General features: G+C 44.7%; 1 non-coding gene and 1 pseudogene across 1 annotated transcript; one reads left to right on the top strand and one right to left on the bottom strand.

The window, feature by feature from the left end:
* Positions 1-687: 687 nt before the first annotated feature.
* LOC131898688 (5S ribosomal RNA) lies at positions 688-806 on the bottom strand. The gene has a single exon (XR_009375995.1). It is a non-coding gene; the product is annotated as a 5S ribosomal RNA (ribosomal RNA).
* A 4,059-nt stretch (positions 807-4,865) lies between these two features.
* On the top strand, positions 4,866-7,487 carry LOC131898490 (melanoma antigen preferentially expressed in tumors-like; annotated as a pseudogene).
* Positions 7,488-21,415: the final 13,928 nt, after the last annotated feature.

The raw sequence follows: 21,415 nt of genomic DNA, 5'->3' as shown, positions 1-21,415 counted from the left end.
CTCTGTAGACTGGCCTTGAACTCACAGCGATCCACCTGCTTCTGACTCCTGAGTGCTGGGATTAAAAGTGTGTACCGGGGGCTGGAAAGATGGCTCAGAGGTTAAGAGCACTGACTTCTCTTCCAGAGGTCCTGAGTTCAAATCCCAGCAACCACATGGTGGCTCACAGCCATCTGTGATGAGATCTGGTGCCCTCTTCTGGCCTGCAGTCATACATGCTGTATATATAGTAAATAAATAAATCTTAAAAAAAAAAAAAAAAAAAGTGTGTACCACTATTGCCCAGTTCCAGATACATTGTAATGCTCTGTAAACTTAGCCACCTGCTTCTGACTCCTGAGTGCTGGGATTAAAAGTGTGTACCACTATTGCCCAGTTCCAGATACATTGTAATGCTCTGTAAACTTAGCCACCTGCTTCTGACTCCTGAGTGCTGGGATTAAAAGTGTGTACCACTATTGCCCAGTTCCAGATACATTGTAATGCTCTGTAAATTTAGCTCCTGGGTAAAAATCATGGCTGGCTGCCCTGTTGGTGGTGGAGCCAGCATGGGGACCAATGTAAGTCAGTAACCTGGGCTTCCTGGGCTGCTGAGGGACACTTGCAACTGGGGCCTGACCTGAGGCTTCTTTAGGGACTGTCCCTGATTTTGTTTTTAATTTTTTTTATAACTTTAATTTTATTTAAAGCCTACAGCACCCGGTATTCCTAGGTGGTCTCCCATCCAAGTACTAACCAGGCCCGACCCTGCTTAGCTTCCGAGATCAGACGAGATCGGGCACGTTCAGGGTGGTATGGCCGTAGACTGTTTTAATTTTATTTAACTTTATTTTATGTGCATTGGTGTAAAGGTGTCAGACCCCCTGAAACTAGAGTTATAGACAGTTGTGAGCTGCCATGTGGGTGCTGGGAATTGAACCCAGGTCCTCAGGAAGAGCAGCCAGTGCTCTTAACCACTGAGCCATCCCTCCAGCTCCTGTCGCTGACTTTTATATCATTCTCATGTAGGTGGGACACCTCAGGCTTGTCACTTTTCCCGCCTCCCTTTTCCTTCCTTGCTATGCCATTGATCTTGATAATTAGGTTCAATAAGCCGGGGCTGGAGTTTTAGCTCAGTTGGTAGAGTGCTTATCAGGCATGCATGAAGCTTTGGGTTCGAGTAGTAGCACTGCATAAAACCTGGTGTGGTGGTGCATGCCTGTAACCCTAACACCAAGAGGTACAGGGGCAGGAGGATCAGAAATTCAAGGTCATCCAGGGTCACATAGCAAATGTGAGGACAGACCGGGCTATGTGAGACTCTGTGATGACTATTGCTAATTGTGAACTTGGTGGATCTGGAGTTGCCTGGGGAATATCCAGAATCACCTGGAAAATGAGTCTCCAGCCATGCCTGGAAGGCATCATCTTGATGATATTAAAGGGTCTCACCGTGTAGCCCTGTCTGAGCTTAGAGCTCTCACTGGAAATCACCTGCCTGTGTCTCTGGACTTCTGCGATTAATCAATGCACCACCACAAGGGAAGAGCCATTTTACCTGTGGGCGGGACCTTTCCCTGGGCAGCAGAGTCTGGGCTGTGTAAGGGGAGCGAGACCACTGAGTAGCAACATCAGTCTTTCTCTGCTTCCTGGTTGTAGATGTGCTGTGATAGCTGCTTCAAGAGTCTGGTATCTTAACTTCTGCACCATGACGGTCCAGATCTTAAATAGTGAGCCAAGATTAATTCTCTCTCCCTTAAGTTTCTTTTTTGTCTGGCCTGGAACCTGCTAAATGAACTCAGCTGGTCTCAAATTCACAGAGACCTACCTACCTACCTACATCTCCCAAATGTTGGAATGAAAAGTGTATGGTACCATGCTTGGCTTAAAATGGCTTTTTTTTTTTTTTTTTCTGGAGCTGAGGACCAAACCCAGGGCAAGCACTCCTTTAAAATGGCTTTTATCAGAGTATTTTATCACAGCAAATGGAAAAAGAAACTAATATAGCCAGGCGGTGGTGGCACATGTCTTTAATCCCAGCACTCGGGAGACAGAGGCAGGCAGATCTCTGTGAGTTCGAGGCCAGCCTGGTCTACAGAGAGAGATCCTGGACAGGCACCAAAGCTACACAGAGAAACCCTGTCTCGGAAAACCAAAAAAAAAAAAAAAAAAAAAAAAAAAAAGAAAGAAAAAAGAAAAGAAACTAAGATAGACCCTGTGTCAAAACAAAGAAAGTACCATTCAATTCAATAATCAATCAATTCTATATCATAGAAGCTTGTGAACTGCCTACTCCCCTGGAGGCTATCAGTAGCCTAGCCATGTTCAACAGACCATCCCCACCTCTTTGTTGACCCATTTTCTTCCTTACAGTGACAGCCTTCCCCAAGTCCTTGTTCTCTGAGAGGACTCGCATTACCCCCAACTCAAAGGACACACAGCTTCATGTTTCTAGGGACTTGAGGCCACACCTGCTGGGATTTTTACATGGGACCCTGGGGTTCTGTGTGATGTTGCTGATGATCCAGATGTTGGGAGACAGGGGACTAGCCCAGGTTATGGTGGTCTGGATTGATCTTTACATGTATATCAGTGTGTCTGTGTACGCTCATATCTGTGCAGGTACACAAGGAAGTCAGAAGAGGGTGTCGGATTTCCTGGAGATGGCATTACAGACCATCAGGAACTGCCAGAAGTGGGTGCTAGGAACCGAACCTCAGTCCTCTGCAAGGTCAGCAAGTGCTCTTAACTGTAGAGCATCTCTCTAGCCCCTTAATGAATAATTGCCTTCTTCCCCCCACTCCCCAAGACAGAGTTTCTCTGTCTGTCCTAGAACTTGCTCTGTAGACCAGGCTGGCCTAAACTCAGAGATCCACCTGCCTCCTGCCTCCCAGTTTCTGGCATTAAAGGTATACACCACCATGCCTGGCAATTTATTTGTTTTTATTTCATGTGCATTGGTATTTTACCTGCATGTCTGTCTGTCTGTCTGTATGTGGGTGTCAGATCTCCTGGAACTGGAGTTATAGACAGCTGTGAGCTGCCATGTGGATGCTGGGAATTGAACCTGGGTCCTCTGGAAGAGCAGCCAGTGCTTAAACCACTGAACCATCTCTCTAGCTCCCCAGTGTTTTTTTTTCCTCTTTTAAGATTTACTTATTATTATTTTATGTGCATACATGTTTGTCTGCAAGTGTGTATGTTCACCATGCACATGCCTAGTGCCTGCAGATCCAGAAGAGGGCACTGGGCTCCCTGGAACTGGAGTTACAGATGTTTGTGAGCCTTCATGTACGTGCTGCAAACCAACTCCAGTCCTCTGAAAGAGCAGCAAGTGCTCTTAACCTTCCCAAGTTTGACAGTTTTAAACAGTCAAACACAGCTGGGTGGTGGTGGTGCCCAGCTTTCATGCCAGCACTCGGGAGGCAGAGGCAGGTGGATCTCTGTGAGTTGGAGGCCAGCCTGGTCTACAGAGCAAGTTCCAGGACAGCCAGGCCTGTTATACAAACAAACCCTGTCTTGAAACACATCCCCCACCTCCCCCCCCCCCCGAAAAAGTAAAGAAAGCGGGATGCACAATTGTGCCTTGGGGAGCAAACCAGTAAGCAGTGTTCCCCGATGACCTCAGCTTCAGTTCCTGCCTTCAGGTTCCTGCTTTGAGTTCCTGCCCTGACTTCTTTCTCTCCATGATGAACCATGATCAGAATGTGTAAGCCAAATAAACACTCTCCTCCCCAAATTGCTTTGAGTCATGATCGTTGTCATAGCAATAGGAAACACATTAAGACAGAGACATTATCTAGGGGGAACAAAGCGGGCAGCTTGGTTGGGCCTGTCTGAGTGGGTGATGTAATGGTGCCTGGAAACGGAGCCTGGAATGACAGGCATCCTGACCAGCGTGTCTGCCACAGACTTCTTGGCTGGCACTGAAGGACCACTGTGATCCAGGCCGGAGTGATTCCCCAGCCAGACCTACACCTGGTCCACAGTGACTTTCCGAGTCAGAGCTATAGCCAGCGCCAGCTACTGCTTGCCATTTGCTCTGTGAGCTGTGCGCTGTGGCACTTCCTGTGACCACATAGGCTCTACTCTGCGTGTGTGTGTGTGTGTGTGTGTGTGTGTGTGTGTGTGTGTGTGTGATCTGCATGTGTGTACCTGTGCATTTGACTATGTGCGTGTGGAGGCCAAAGGCTGGCGACAGGTGTCTTCCTCAATGGCAATTGCGTCTTTGCTAGTTTTTGTTTGTTTTGTTTTGTTTTTTGTTTTTCAAGACAGGGTTTCTCTGTGTAGCTTTGTGCCTTTCCTGGATCTCGCTCTGTAGACCAGGCTGGCCTCGAACTCACAAAGATCCGCCTGCCTCTGCCTCCTGATTGCTGGCATTAAAGGCGTGCGCCACCACTTCCCGGCTTGTTTTGTTTTTGAGACAGGGTCTTACTTTGTACCCCTGGACGGCCTGGAACTATGAACTGGTCTCAGACTCACAGACATCTCTGTGCCTTTGCCTTCTGAGTAATGGGATTTAAAAAAAAAAACAAAACAAAACCCAACTTCACCTTAAAATTTTACTTGTTCTCACATGGCTTTTCAAAGACCTCTCGCTCTCAGCTGGAGATACGCAGCTGCTGTGCCTGAGGCGGTGAAAAAGTTGGTAGACTCATCCCACTCTCCCACTCAGATCAGGAAGTAAGCTCTCAGATACTGCTCCAACACCATGCCTGCCTGCCTGCCTGTCACCATACTCCTCACCTGGATGGTCATGGACTAAGCCTCTGAAACTTAGACCATCTGTGTGAGGGAGGAGGCTGCTGCACCTGAAGGCCTTCGTGGACCTGCAACTCAGGATTCTCCATTTCACCAGCACTGAACCACCCAGAAGGTTCACAAAGATGGACGCAAAGGACCCAAAGACACTGTTAGATCTTGCTATCCAGAGTCTGCTGAAAAATGAGTCTGCAGCAATCCAAGCTCTGGAGGATATTCCAAGAGACTTTTTTTTTTAAATTGTAATTACTTTATTTGATAAACTTAATTACTATTTTATTTCAAAATAATCTCATTTACAGAAAAAATGCAAATAGAATTTATAAATAAGATTTTTTTTTCTGGCCCTTTTAGGGTAAGTGCTGACCTGATACCCTTTTACCTTCTACTGTATTAGTGTGGTTTTCCTACAAATCATCATAATCATACCCATCAAACTCTGGTAATTAACAATGTTTCATGACTATCCTTGAATCCTGAGACCTCCTACAATAGTCATGGGTCTTTAGTCTCCCTCTTTTGGGAATAGTTCTTCAGTCTTTGTGATAAACTTGACACAAACTGGCTATTTTGTAGTTTGTCCTTAAATTCCCTTGCCTCATGAGTAGATTAAGATTATGTATCGACAGTGGTAACATCACAGAAGTGACACTGTGTTCTCATAGCTCACTACTATCTGATGATCCATGATTTTTTTTTTTTTTTTGGTTTTTCGAGACAGGGTTTCTCTGTGTAGCTTTGCACCTTTCCTGAAACTCACTTGGTAGCCCAGGCCGGCCTTGAACTTACAGAGATCCTCCTGGCTCTGCCTCCCGAGTGCTGGGATTAAAGGCGTGCGCCACCACCGCCCGGCTCTTGATCCATGATTTTGACTTGACCTATGGGGAATGATATTTTCTCTGGTCACTTCGGTTGTTATGGTTGTTACATGCCAATTTATTTTCCAATCCAAAGAGCTTCCTTTTCTCTTTGTAATTAAGAAATATTCTGTAGGATTTATTTGAAACATTGAGTAATCCCACTCCAAGAGACCTGTTTTGTTCCACTGTTCATTGCTGCTTTCAAGGGTGGGCATGAGAATACACTGAGTGAGTTGGTGAAAGGTTGGCCCTTTTATTGTCTCCATGTTGGGTCATTAACTGTACAGGAGCCTCAACATGAACTCCTGAAAGCCATGATTGAGAATCTTCCAGTATGTTCTGCAAAGAACTCTGCTTCTCAGTAAGACTGTATAATAGGAACATGGAGAGACACAGGCGGTTATACCACAGCCTGCTACTCTCCCTGAAAAGAGTAACAAGTAAATGCTGAAGATTTCTGTGCGAGGCCAGGCCATTGGCCCCAGACTTGGTAACACATAAAGACTGATGGTATTCAATGTTCACTATGAAATCTGTTACTGAGGGTTCTATTGATGGATTTACGTTACAGTTGTTACATAAGAGAAAGACAGGAACTTGAAGACTGGAGAGGATTTAAGGTGTATAAAGGATTGGGGTGGGGGAAGGAGGTTGAATTTTCATGGGAAAGATTTGTTGGTAGTTAGTACAAGGAGTGTCAGCTATGGATAAAAGAATTAGTTCCTAGATGTCATCGTTGATTCTACTTGGTTTCATTATTGTTGGCTATTTCTCAGCTAGTCTATCTCCTCTTACCCCTACAGGAGACCTAAACTGAGGATCCTAGATTTAAGGCCAGACAATGACTGTAGGACCACATGCCATGAAGTCAGCATCAAGGAACCTTTCTGTTTTCATTCTTGTGCCTATTCTGACAGCTCTATCCTGAAAACTGAAGGACAGCTTCGTTTTGTATATCCAGAGTCCATGATTCAGTTCCCCAGGCTGTAGAGTTACTAGTGGACCTTTCCCCAGATGGCTCCTTAGTGGAAAAGGAACTCTTGGTTTTGCTTAAAATTAGGGAGAGTTCAGGGTCCTTGCACATATGCTGTCAAGATTTGCACATTGATAAACTGTGTGACAGCAAATGCACCCTGAAATTTCTTGATCTCAACTGTGTTGATCAGTTATCGATTGATATGGGTTTGCTGAGTGATATCACCCATGTCCTGTCTCCAATGGCCCACCTAGAGAGCCTCAGTCTGCCTAAAGTCACTTTCAGATCTCTGAGTGGGAAAGTCTTTAAAAATGTCCTCGGTCACTTGAGACATACGAACAACCTTAAGGAAGTCAGCTTGTCTTCATTCTTTCTCACAGATCATCTGGACAGAGTGCTCAGAGTCCTGCCCCCTGGTCTGAATTTCTTGTATCTGCCGTTCTGTGATCTTTCATACAGAGACTTCAGATTTCTGGCCCAGAATCCTCAGGCCTCCCCACTAAAGCTGCTGAATCTTGGCAACAGCCCAATGTATTGGGATGATTTGGAACCCTTTCAAACTCTCCCGGGAAATCTTTCTGGTACTCTTCGGCATCTAGAGGTAAATCATTGCCTTATAACTGATTCTGCAGTCTCTGTCCTTATCCCTGCCCTGATTCGTTGTACTCATCTCCCTCCATGTCCTGTGCTTTGCTTCTGACCAGATCACAATGTGTATGCTTGTGAATAATTTAACACCCTTGAAGAAGCGAAAATATGTGATTTATTCCATCCCTGTACATTGCTATGAACTGTGGCCTTTTCAGGGGAGTTTAGACCAAAGGAAACTTGCTATTGTACAACTACATTTGAAGGTGATGCTAGAGCTTGCAGAGAGGGCTGACATGAACGGGATCACTTACTTCGAATAAATTTCACAGTCCAACACAGTTTCAGCATGATATGTGCTATTTAAGTACTAAATGTTATTTCCTGGACCCCCACACACACAATATATAAGGTTCTTTACATTGTAGGAAATTACTTAGGGAATATAGGTATGTAACTGATTCCTACACAGAATAATTTAGAAAAAAAATAGAGGACTTTGAGAATTCCTGTGTATCACTTGTCTACCATTGATATATTTCATTTTACTGACCACAGTGATGTGTATTGCATATAATACAGGATGATCAGGTCCTAGGGTGCTCTATCTCTGCCCATACAGTTTGGTCTGCCTGTTGGTACATCACACAAATCAGAACAATGACAGCCTTGCCTACCTTTATTTGTGGAAGGGGCGGTGGTTTTTTTGAAGACAATGTTTTCATCCTCTAAGTTACTTTAGGCTGGTTTTGGTTGCTTTGGGGGCTCGATCAGGATTTAATAGTGGGGCCAGGAAAAAAAGACAGCAGAGGCTCTGAGGTTTCACTGGAACCTTCAAGAACATAATTATAATTCCCTACTTCCTTGATGTAGGCCTGCTCTAAAGTTTCCACTACTTCCCATGAAGTCCCCAGCTGGCTATCCAGCCTTTGTCACGTGAATTTTTTAGATGGGATTTAGGGTCCTTGCCATAATATTCCCCCACTTCCTTTAATTCTCTTACTCCCAATTCTATTAATCCTGTCATATCCTAGCTCTATAAACCATTCCCTATTTTGCTTCTCTTTTTCCATTAGCTGTGCCCCATTTGATGTGAAACATACTAGCCATGTGTGAGTACTGAGTCCAACTCATTTTATACTCCAGAACATAACATAATTATAAATTCAGTTTGCATATCCTACACTTGCTTAGAAATAATGTCTGTAAAGTCTATAGTTAATAATTTACACAGGGCTAAGGAAGTGCCTCAGTCATCCAGTTGCTTACCACACAAGCCCGCCTGTGCTCAGATCTGAACCTAGCGTTTGTGTAAAAAGCTGAGCATCTGCCGGGCGGTGGTGGCGCACGCCTTTAATCCCAGCACTCGCAGGCAGAGGCAGGCGGATCTTTGTGAGTTCGAGGCCAGCCTGGTCTCCAAAGCGAGTTCCAGGAAAGGTACAAAGGTACACAGAGAAACCCTGTCTCGAAAAACCAATCAATCAATAAAAAATCTTACTCGTATTGTTAATTTCTCGAAACAGCATACTGCATCGCAAAGACATGGCAAACATATAATTAGAATTCGTTCCCTCCACATGTTGAAATGCCAAAACGACTGCATTTCATGGACTGACTAACAAAACGAGTAGACTGTAAGTAATCATTTACACATAATGTTTTCTTATATTAGTAAAATATTAGTGAAAGCAATGGCTTAGATCCTTATATTGTTTTCGTTTTTAAGTGAGGTCATACTCGGTTTCAGTCTGACCACAGATAAAAGTAATTGAATTTGGTTTTTAGTAGTGATACTGGTAAATATATCAAACTATATTTTATAGGCATTATTATAATGAGACAGTTAACATGTGTTTTTTATTAATTTTTTTGGTGGTAACATTGTATTTCCAAGTTACTAAGAAAAAGCATGTTAAAATATACTGAAATTAATGTGTCATATTTCTTTTGTGATACATTTCAAATTGGTTCATATTTTCCATAATGCTTGTATCATGATATAATGCACAAAATTTCAAAGACTTACTAAAATGCCAGCGTAATGAGTGATTTACTTATATTGTTTCCAAGTTAAAAATTGTGGAGTTTCTGACACTTTGTATTAAATAAAAATATTAAAGATAGAAAAAATTTTTTTTACTTGTTTGGGTCAGGCAACGGTAGCACACACCTTTAATCCCAGCACTCGGGAGGCAGAGGCAGGCAGATCTCTGTGAGTTCGAGGCTAGCCTGGTCTACAGAACGAGATCTAGGACAGGCTCCAAAGCTACACAGAGAAACCCTGTCTTGAAAAAAAAAAATTACTTGTTTGTTTAACTTATGGTGTGTGTATGTGGCACATGTGTAGACATACTTGTTATGGTGTACAGATCCAACTTCATGGTTGGTTCTCTCTTTTCACCTTTATGTAGATCCTGGGGATCTAACTCTGGTTGCCAGGGCTTGCACAGCCAGACCCTTTACCCACGGAGCCATCTCACCAGCCCACTGCCTTTTTTTTTTTTTTTTTTTTTTTTTTTTTTTGGAGTTGAGGATTGAACCCAGGGCCTTGCCCTTGCTACCACTAACCTAAATCCTCAACCTTTTTTTTTTTTTTTTTTTTTTTTTTTAAAGGAGGCACTGAACCTGGAGATTGCCAGGGAACCCCAGGGATCCACACGCGGGTTATTCTCAAATACTTTGACTGCCTTCCAGCCTCCCCATCTTCTTTAGTGGTCAGTTGTAAGGCATGGATCAAGGCCTGGCTCAGGCTGAGAGTGGGCCTGTGTGCCTGTAATCCCAGCCTTGGTGATACAGTTCAGATGATGCTGAGTTCCCAACCCGCCTGGACTATTTAGTTCTGTCTCCCATGTGGGTCCCAGGATCGAACGCAAGTCCTCAGACTTGATGGCAAGTGCCTTTTATTCACTGAGTGTTCTTGTTGGTCCAGCCTGGACAACTTAAGAAGACACTGTTTGAAGAAAAACAAAAAAAGAAAAAAAAAAAAAATGGAGCTTGGCGGCGGCGGCGGCGGCGGCGGCCGTGGCACACGCCTTTTATCCCAGCGCTCAGGAGGCAGAGGCAGGTGGATCTCTGTGAGTTCAAGGCCAGCCTGGTCTACTGAGTGAGTTCCAAGACAGACAGGGCTGTTACATAGAGAAACACTGTTTCAAAAAAAACAAAAACCAAACCCAAACCAAAAAACCCTGAATGGACTAAAATGTACCTTTACTACCTCCGTGGGCACTGTATTATTTTCTTCTTTCCTTTTTTGATGGTGAGTACACATGTGTATAGTGTGTGTATGCAGTGTGAGTTGTCTGTGCCTGTGTCAGTGAGGAGGTCAGAGTACACAAGATTCCCGTTCTTACCATTCTCTACTGTGTTTCCTGAGACAAGGTTTCTCACTGAACCTGGATCTAGGCTGACAGCCCGTAAGCCCCAGTGGTCCTCCGGTCTTCACACCCCAACCCCCACCCCTGCACTGCCCTGATATTAAAGACAAAGACATCCAGCTTTTTTTTTCTTTTCTTTTCTTTCTTCCTTTCTTTCTTTCTTTCTTTCTTTCTTTTTTTTTTTTTTTTGAGACAGGGTTTCTCTATGTATTCCTGGCTGTCCTGGAACTCGCTCTGTAGACCAGGCTGGCCCCGAACTCACAGAGATCCGCCTGCTTCTGCCTCCTGAGTGCTGGGATGAAAGGTGTATGCCACCAACAACAACTATACCCAACTTTTCAGGAGGGTTCTGGGAATTTGAACCCAGGTCCTCAGGCTTGCATAGCAAGAGCTCTTAGCCACTGGGTCTTCTCCCCAGTCCCTCCCACTTCTTCTCTTTGTCAGGACCTTCCAATGCAGCCCCAGCCAGTCTCAAATTTTATCCTGCCTTAGCTTCCTAAATGCTTAGATTACAGGCCTGTGCCACCACAGCTGACTTATCCATGAAATATGAGTACAGCCCATCTGAGAGGAGGCCAGCTATAATAAAAGAAGGAAGTGTGGCTACTAAATTAATTAATGAAAGCAATGAATTAGTGAACGTTAAGACAGGGCCACATATCCCTGAACTGGTTATGTAGCCACAAATGACCTTGAATTTCTGATCCTCCTGCCTCCACTTCCTGAATTCGGGGAATAAAAGTCTACATCTCCACTCCCTGTTGAAGTGGTGTTAGGGGTGCAAGCCCAGGACCTCATTCATGCTAGGCAAGACTCCACCGACTGAGCTACATTCCCAGCCCTGGCACCTGGAGCATTCGAGACAGGGTCTCTCTGTGTAACAACTTAGGCTGACCTGGAACTCAATCTGTAGACCAGGCTGGCCTCGAACTTGGAGATCCGCCTGCCTCTGCCTCTTGAGTACTTGGATTAAAGACATATGCCACCACCGCCCAGCTCTTGGCAGATTCTTATGTAGTCCAGGCTGGTCTTGAACACCTGACCACCCTGCCTCCAGCTGCTGAGTACTGGGATTACAGATGTGGGACTTGCTTGTCTCTGAATAGGTATACTGGGACAAGTGGCCAAACCTAACCTGTCAGTCAGAGATGGGGCTTCAGTCCTACAACTCCAGCTGCATTCTGTCTGTCTGTTGATTTGTTTGTTTTGAGACAGGGTCTCTCTGTGTAACAGTCCTGGCTGTCCTGGAACTCACTTTGTAGACTAGCCTGGCCTCGAACTCAGAAATCCACCTGCCTCTGCCTCCTGAGTGCTGGGATTAAATGCATGTGTCATCACCACCTGTCTGCTTTCCAACTTTTTTTTTTCATCATTTTAGGTGCTGATTACAGGCCATGCTCAGTGTCTTTCATTTTTTTAATTGGAATTATGCTTGACAGATGAGTCGTGAACTCTTGCACTCAATCTCTGCCCACCCCACCCCACACAGCCTCCTGAGTTGACAGGACTGCAGATGCTCTCTACTATATCCTCCTGTACTTTGGAGATATATATATCTTCCAGAGGACCCAGGTTTAATTCCCAGCATCCTCTAGTGGCTCATAACCATCTCTAACTCCAGCTCTAGGGTATCCAACAGACTCTTCAAGCCTCTGCAGGCACCAGACATGCATGTGGTACACACATATACATGCAGACAAAACATTCATACATATAAAATATACACTTTAGGGCTGGAAAGATGGTTCAGTGGTTAAGAGAACTGGCTGCTCTTCCACAGGTCCTGAGTTCAATTCCCAGCAACCACATGGTGGCTCACAACCATTCGTAATGAGATCTGGTGCCCCTTCTGGTTTACAGGCATACATGCAGGCAGAACACTGTATACATAATAAATAAATAAATCTTTAAAAATATATATACATTTTAAAAAATCAGATGCGTGCTGGACATAGTAGCACACACATATAATTCCAACACTGAGGAGATCTTGGCAGTAGGAAATTGAATTCAAGGTCAGCCTGGCCTACACAATAAGCCCCTATGTCAGAGCTCCGCAAGCGTGAACCTCCAGTACTCTGAGAGGCAAGGCTTCTCAGTACTGAAGTCCAAGGCTAACATGGTCTACATGGTAAGCCAATGCTCCTGGTTCCTAGAATATTTAATATTCAGATGTAGCCATCAGAGGCTGATGGTGCAGCTTAGCAGACAGCATGCTTGCCGAGCATGCATGAAACCCTGGTTATCTCCTGTATAAACCAGGGTGGTGGTTCATATCTATAATCCTGGTACTTTAAAATTAGAGGCAGGGGGATCGAAGTAAAAACAAAACAAAACAAAACAAAACAAAAACTTCAGCTACAAGGTGAGTTGGTGAAGGTCAGTATGGGCTATGTGAGACCAGAATGGTCCAGTAGTTATAGCCCCTTACTGTCAAGCCTGAAGACTCCCCAAAGTTCTCCTTTGCCTCCAACACACTTGCCATGGCATGCATGTGTCCACAGACAGACATACAAATAAAGAGATGTAATTATGGTCTGGGGAGCTGGCTTAGCGGTTAAGAGTACTGGCTGCTCTTCCAGAGGACCTGGGTTCAATTCCTAGCACCCACAGAGCAGCTCACAACTATCTGTAACTCCAGTTCCAGGGGACCTGACACCCTCACACAGACACACGTGCAAACAAAATGCTAGTGCACCAAAAAATAAAATAAAAACAAACAAAAAACCAGCACAAGCTGGTGAGATTGTTTATCTCAGTGGTTCTCAACCTTCCAAATGCTGTGACCCTTTAATACAATTCCTCATGTTGTGGTGACTGTTAGGGTCCTGCTCTTACTTTTCCGGGTCTAATGTCTCTAATGTCTTACATCATCAGGGGGCGCAGGCGACTCTGTCCCTGCCTTAAAAGGCTGGACATGGACCCCCACCCTCTCTTTCTGTTTCCTCTTTGCTGTCTGCTCTGCCCCGCTTCCCTCCGCCACCAGGCCTGGCTTCTCCCTCCTATCCCCTCTTCTTCCTTTGAGGACCGAACCCAGGGCCTTGTGCTTGCTAGGCAAGCGCTCTACCACTGAGCTAAATCCCCAGCCCCGCTCTTCTTTCTTTCTTTTTTTTTTTTTTAGATTAATTTATTTATTACGTATACAGTGTTCTGCCTGCATGTATGCTTGCAGGCCAGAAGAGGGAGCCAGATCTCATTACAGATGGTTGTGAGCCACCATGTGGTTGCTGGGAATTGAACTCAGGACCTCTGGAAGAACAAGCAGTGCTCTTAACCTCTGAGCTATCTCTCCAGCCCCGTGCTCTTCTTTCTAATAAAAGCCCATTCTAACTCTGGTAGCCATGGCCCGTGACTTTTCCGCCGACCAACTAGCGCCGTTCATCCTTTCCGTGACCCCCACCATAAAATTATTTCACTGCTACTCCATAACTGTAATCTTGCTACTGTAATGAATCGTAATGCAAATATCCGACATGCAACCCAGGGGGTCGAGACCCACAGGTTGAGAGCCACTGGCATTAGTTGGTAAACATGTTTGTCAAATAGCTTCCTGAAGACTCGAGTTCGATACCTCAAACTCATGTTAAAAAAAAAAAAAAAAAAAAAAAAAAGCGTATGTGGTGACATCTGTCTGTAATCCCAGCGCATACCTCTGGCAAGATGGGAGGTAGATTCAAGAATGACCTGGAGCCGGGCGGTGGTGGCGCACGCCTTTAATCCCAGCACTCGGGAGGCAGAGCCAGGTGGATCTTTGTGAGTTCGAGGCCAGCCTGGGCTACCAAGTGAGTTCCAGGAAAGGCGCAAAGCTACATAGAGAGACCCTGTCTCGAAAAACAAAAAAACAAAAAAAAAAAAAAAAAAAAAAAAGAATGACCTGGAAGCTCTCAGTAAGCCTTGGGTAGAGAGACACAGCCTCAGCCCGGTGAAAGGAGAGGACTGATTCCAGAAAGTTGACCTCTGACCTCCACACATGCGCCACAGCGTGCCTGCACCCCCCCCCACACACACACATTAATAATACAAGGAAGTAAAGAACATTGAAAAAGGGGCCTCAGTAATGACTCAACAGGTAAAGGGGCTTGCTGCTAAGACCGACAGGCTGAGTTTGAGCCCCAAGAGCCACTTGGTGGGAGGAGAGAAACAACTTAGGCAAGTTGTCCTCTGACCTCCACATGCCGGCAGCGCACACGCGCACACACACACACACTAAATAAATAAATGTAAAAAAAAATTTATTCTAAGATGTGGGAGCTTGAGAGATAGCTTAGTATTAAGAGCGCTTGCTGCTCTATTGTCTTAGGTTTTTGTTGTTGTTGTTTTGTTTTGTTTTGTTTTTCGAGACAGGGTTTCTCTGTGTAGCTTTGCGCCTTTCCTGGAACTCACTTGGTAGCCCAGGCTGGCCTCGAACTCACAGAGATCCGCCTGGCTCTGCCTCCCGAGTGCTGGGATTAAAGGCGTGCGCCACCACCTAGGTTTTTATTGCTGTGAAGAGACACTATGACCACAGCGACTCTAATAAAACATTTCATCGAGGTGGCTCGCTTACAGTTCAGAGGTTTAGTCCATTATCATCATGACAGGGAGCATGGCGGTGTGCAGGCCGACATGGTGCTGGAGCTGAGAGTGCTACATCTTGTAGGCAACAGGAAGTCAACTGACTGTCACACTGTGTGAAGCTTGAGGAAAGAGACTTCAAAGCCTGCCCCCACAGTGACACACCTCCTCCAACAAGGCCACACCTCCTCCAACAAGGCCACACCTCCACCAACGAGACCACACCTACTCCAATGAGGCCACACCTCCTCCAACAAGACCACACCTACTCCAACAAGGCCACACCCACTCCAACAAGGCCACACCTCCTAATAGTGCCACTCCCTTTGGGGGCCATTTTCTTTCAAACCACCACATCTATTATAAAGTACCCCTGTTCAGTTCCCAGGACCCTCATCAGGTGGCTCACACTTGTAACTCCAGCTCCCAGGATCTCTGATGCCCTCTTCTGGACTCCACGGGCACCTGTACACACATACACATATAACATAACAAATAAATAATTTTGGGGTTTTTGTTTGTTTGTTTGTTTGTTTTGAGACAGGGTTTCTCTGTATAATGGATCCTGGCTGTTCTGGAATTCACTTTGTAGACCAGGCTGTCCTCAAACTTACAGAGATCTGCCTGCCTCTGCCTTCAGAGTGCTGGGATTAAAGGTGAGTCACCATGGCCTGGCAGGTTTTTGTCTTTTTTTGTTTTTTCTGTTTTTTTAAAGCTAGGATGTCTAGCCAGATGGGTGGGGCATGCCTTTAATCCTAGCACTTGGGAGGTAGGACCAGGCGGATCTCTGTGAGTTCGAGGCCATCTTTGTCTACAGAGCAAGATCCAGGACAGGCACCAAAACTACATGGAGAAACCCTGTCTCGAAAAACCAAAAAAATAAAAAATAAAAAAGATAGGATGGGAGCTGGAGAGATGGCTCAGAGGTTAGGAGCACTGGTTGCTCTTCCAGAGATCCTGAGTTCAATTCCCAGCACCCACATAGTGGCTCACATCTGTAATGGGATCTGGTGTTTACTTCTGGAATGCAGGCATACATGCCGGCAGAATGCTGTATACATAATAAATAAATAAATCTTAAAAAAAAAAAAAAAAAAGATAGGATGTCTTTTCTTCTCTGGTTCTCCAGGGGTCACATCACAAGCATGTACCACCAAACCAGGCTACAAGTCATAAGCTGATGCATTTACCAAATACAAGGCTGGTTAGCTTCAGGTATCTGGGCTACAGTGAGCAGGAAATCACCGCTAGACTCAATGGTATCATCTAGTAATGTCACTTTTAGATTGGTGGAATCTAAAAGTAAGTTCAACTTCGTGATACCCCCTGGACTTTATCTATTAGAATTTAGGTCAGATAGGAGAGTTTAGGTAACTGATCCAAGATAAAAGGCCTAGATATAGCCCAAGATAATTTTGGCTGCAGACCAACAACATTCCATGTCTGCCTCACGATACAGCAGTCCCTGGTAGCTCTAGATGGCTGCCCCTCCCTTAGAGATTCAGTTCATATTGCAGAGAAACCCTGTCTCAGAAAAATAAATAAGTAAAAAGAAAAAAAAAAAAGAAACTTTAAAAAAATGTTATTTTAGGTGTATGGTTGCTTCGCCTGCATGTATGTGCACCACATGGATGACTGGCGTGCTCAAGGAGGCCAGAAGTGGGTGTTGGATTTCCTGGAACTGGAGTTAACAGAGGGTTGTTAGTTGTCACATGGATGTTGGCAATCAATTCAAGTCTTTTTTTTTTTTCTTCTTTTTTGTTTGTTTGTTTGTTTGTTTTCGAGACAGGGTTTCTCTGTGTTGTTTTGGTGCCTGTCCTGGATCTCACTCTGTAGACCAGGCTGGCGGCCTCAGACTCACAGAGATCTGCCTGGCTCTGCCTCCCAAGTGCTGGGATTAAAGGCATGCGCTGCCACAGCCGCCACCACCACCTGGCAACCCATGTCTTAACTCTGAGTCAACTCTTTAGCCCTGACAAATTACTTTTTAAGTATGTATAGTCCTCAAAATTCTTTTAGTAGTAAGGGAAAAAAAATCTGAATGCAAGCTATCCCTTATGTGTAATAATTAGTAATGTAGCTATGATCTAAATTGAACTTCTGGTTCTCGTGTATCTTTGTGTGAATGGTTGAATTTTGTTGCGCACTTGCTTAGGTTGCTTAAGCCCCTTTTGCCTGGGCTGGAGAGATGGCTCAGTTGGTAATGTGCTTGCTCTCCAAGTATGAGGACCTGAGTTTGACTCATAGGTCAAAAAAAAAAAGAAAAAAAGCCAAACAAACCTGGGTGTGACAATATTTATTTGTAATCTCAGTCCTGGGGAGACAGAGACAGACTTGGCCAGCTAGCCAAGCCCGGTTAGTGAGTTCCAGACTAATGAGAGACCCTGTTTCCAAAAACAAACAAACAAAAAAACCCAACCAAGATGGTGGTATATTGTATATCAGGTGTAGGTGTTCACGTGAGTCTGTGGAATCAAGAGACAGTGGCACCTCAAGGATGAATCTACCTTTCCCAGCTGCAGGGGGCGGGGATTCACCTCTAAGGACTGAACCGCTCCAGTTTAGCAAAGGGCCCTTTTATCGGTACACAATTCACACCTTTAGCGAGTCAATTCTGATATGCAAATTCTCAGGAAAGGAATTCCCAGGTGTCCTGGGCTGTTCCTAATCTAAGTTTGCATAGGCTTTGATCCCCTAGGAAACTCTCAGATAAGACTTCAAACAGAAGGTCCAGGAGACAGGAGGTAGCAATCACAAAGGACAGATCTAAGCTAGGTGCTAGCACTCCGGAGTCAAAGCGGCTGTAGCTCTGTGGGAATTCTCCCATCGGCGGTATGTCTTTTTTGTTTCTTTGTGTAGCCCTTGGCTACTGTCCTGGAACTCCATCTATAGGTCAAGCTGGCCTCAAACTCAGAGATCCATCTGCCTCTGCCTCTGAGTGCTGGAGTTAAACACATGCTGGTGTTAAACACATGCTGGTAAGCACATTTGGGAGGCAGACGCAGGCAGATCTCTGTGAGTTCAAGGCTAGCCTAGACTACATAGTGAGTTCCAGGACAGCCAGAACTGCACAGTAAGACCCTGCCTCAAAACACAAAAAAACACCAAAAATCCAAGGTGTATGTCACCAAGAACATCACCCGAGGTTGACCATTGCCAGGAAGTCTGAAGCCCTCTTTTGACCTCCAAGGGCACCAGGCACACACACAATACACATTATCACATACATACATGCAAGCGAAACACTCAAACACATAAAAGAAAGAGACCTAGATTTTTAAATGCATATTTCATTTCTGATTATGTGTATGTTTGTGTGTTTGCATGTGGGTATGTACACATGTGAGTGCAGGTGCCCCAGAAGGCCAGAAGAGGGCCCTGTAGCTGGAGTCACAGTTGTAAGCAGCCTGATGAGGGTGCTGGGGAGAACATGGATTTTCTGTGATCTTAACTGTTGAGCAAGCTTTTGAGCCCTCTGGTTTTTATTTATTTATTTATTTATTTATTTATTTATTTATTTATTTATTTATTTGAGACAGGGTTTCTCTGTGTAGCTTTGGAGGGAGCCTGTCCTGGAACTCATTCTGTAGCCCAGGCTGGCCTTGAACTCACAGAGATCTGCCTGCGTCTGCCTCCCGAGTGCTGGGATTAAAGGTGTGCACCACCACTGCCCGGCTTGTTTTTATTTTTATTATTATTTTTTTTCCTGGGGTGTACTTTTTTCTTTAATATTTTATTTTATTTTTCTATCATCAGCTTGATACAGTACAAATTCTTATGCTAATAGTGAAATGTCTCACTGATGCTTGCCCAGTGATTGACTAAAACTAAAACTTATTATAAGCCACAGTCATCCTAGGGTCCGCCCTGCTATTCCTGTAGCCTCCCTGGATCTGTGGGTTGCAGTCTGATTGTTCTTTGCTTTATATCTAGTATCCACTTATGAGTGAGTACATACCATGTTTGTCCTTCTGGGTTTGGGTTACCTCACTTGGGATGGTATTTTCTAGTTCCATCCATTTGCCTGCAAATTTCATGCTTTCATTGTTTTTCTCTGCTCAGTAGTACTCCATTGTGAATATGTACCACATTTTCTTAATCCATTCTTCAGTTGATGGGCATCTAGGTTGTTTCCAGGTTTTGGCTATTATAAATTATTTTTTTAAAGCTTTTTTATTTTAACATTAAAGCCGTAGGTCCCTTTTTTTTTTTTTTTTTTTTTTTTTGGTTTTTCGAGACAGGGTTTCTCTGTGTAGCTTTGCGCCTCTCCTGGAACTCACTTGGTAGCCCAGGCTGGCCTCGAACTCACAGAGATTTGCCTGGCTCTGCCTCCCGAGTGCTGGGATTAAAGGTGTGCGCCACCACCGCCTGGCAGGTCCCTTATTTTTACACTTTATTCTTTATTTGTGTGTGTGTGTGAGAGAGAGAGACAGACAGAGATTGAGTGGATGGTGTAGATCAAAGGACAACCTTTTAAGAGTTGTATGTATCTGATGCTCTCCTGCCATCCTGGGAAGTGGAGGAGGCTAGCCTAGGCTTCCTGTGTCCCTATCTTTTTTTTTTTTTTTTTAACTATGTGCATTAGTGTTTTCTCCTACACGTAGGTCTGTGTGAGGGTGCTGGATCTGCTGGACCTGGAGTTACAGACAGTTGTGAGCTGCCACGTGGGTGCTGGGAATTGAACCCGGGACCTGGAAGAGTAGCTGTTGCTCTTCACCTCTGAGCCATCTCTTCAGCTCATGTGTGTCCCTATCTTAAAACCAAAACTTCTGCTCCATTCAAAGTAGCTTGAGGACATCTCCAGGGCTTGTAACCACCCTGGATATGATTCATTCCTTTGTCCAGGGCAGGCAGCCTGGGAATGACATCTGCCCTCTGGTCATACAGTCATTGTCTCCCTTATCAGATCTAGGCTTGAAGTATTGCTGATTTCTGTGGTTGCATTCAAGGAATGCTTGTTTTCCTAGAAATTGGCCTCAAGTTCAAGTGTACAGATGCTGTATCTTCTTGTCCTTTTGGCTGAGATGAAGGGCTGTAAGAATACTGATTGTGGCTTTTCTTTTCTTTTTTCTTTTTTTTTCACATATGTATGTGTGTATGGTAGGCACATCTGTGTGTGTTTTGTGGGTTCACATGTGTGTGTATGCATGTGCACATGGAGGTCAGAGGTAACACTAAGAGTCTTTGCTTGCTTACCACCCTACTTATTGAGATGGGCTCTCTCAATTGAACTCAGAGCTTGCCAATATGGCAAGTGAGCTTGCTCAGGGACTCCTGTTACAGGGATCCACCTGCCTCTGCCTCCCAAGTGCTGGGATTAAAGGTGTGTGCCACCACCACCCAGCTTGAAAGCTTTTTCTTTTCTTTTCTTTTTTTCCTTAGAACTGGCTGTGTAGACCAGGCTGGCCTTGAACTCACAGATGTTGGGGTATATTATTTTAAAGTGTGTTACTTTTGTTTATGTTGCATTTGTTTAACTCTGTGGAGCTGTGTTACTGTGCCTGTGTAAAACACCTGATGGTTTAATAAAGAGCTGAACAGCCAATAGTGAGGCAGGAAAAAGGGTAGGTGGGGCTGGCAGGCAGAGAGAAGAAATAGAAGGAGAAATCTGGGAGAAAAAGAAGTAGCCAGGGAAGGAGGAGGACATCAGGGGCCAGCTACCCAGCTACACAACAAGCCAAGGAGTAAGAGTAAGATTTACAGAAAAGAACAGGAAAAGCCCAAAGGCAAAAGGTAGACAGGATAATTTAAGGAAAGCTGGCAAGAAACAAGCCAAGCTAAGCCTGGACATTTTTTTTTTTTAAAGAGATTTATTTATTATGTATACAATGTATGCATGCTCACAGGTCAGAAGAGGGCACCAGATCTCATTACAGATGGTTGTGAACCATCATGTGGTTGCTGGGAATTGAACTCAGGACCTCTAGAAGAGCAGCCAGTGCTCTTAACCTCTGAGCCATCTCTCCAGCCCTAAGCCTGGACATTTATAAGTAATAAGCCTGCATGTGTGATTGATTTATTTGGCAGCTGGGTGGTGGGCTCCCCAAAAGAGCAAAAACAATAACACACAGAGATCTGCCTGTCTCTGCCTCTGGAGTGCTGGGATTAAAGGTGTTTGCCACCACCCAGCTGAAAGCCTTTTCTTTAAATGAAAAATTTCAAGTTAATTGGAAAGCCATGACGGGTACATATCTGTAATCCTTAAATACTCAGGAGACTCAGGCAAGGAGGATGGGATGTTTAAAGCCTTCCTGGGCTACAACGTTGAGTTTGAGAACAGCCTGGGCAATTTAGTGAGACTGCCTCAAAAGAACCTGTAAGTA

This window comes from Peromyscus eremicus, chromosome 23 (genome assembly GCF_949786415.1).
Source record: "Peromyscus eremicus chromosome 23, PerEre_H2_v1, whole genome shotgun sequence".
NCBI lineage: Eukaryota > Metazoa > Chordata > Mammalia > Rodentia > Cricetidae > Peromyscus > Peromyscus eremicus.
The sequence above is the reverse complement of the archived record's forward strand: the minus strand, read 5'-3'. Positions and strand labels throughout refer to the sequence as shown.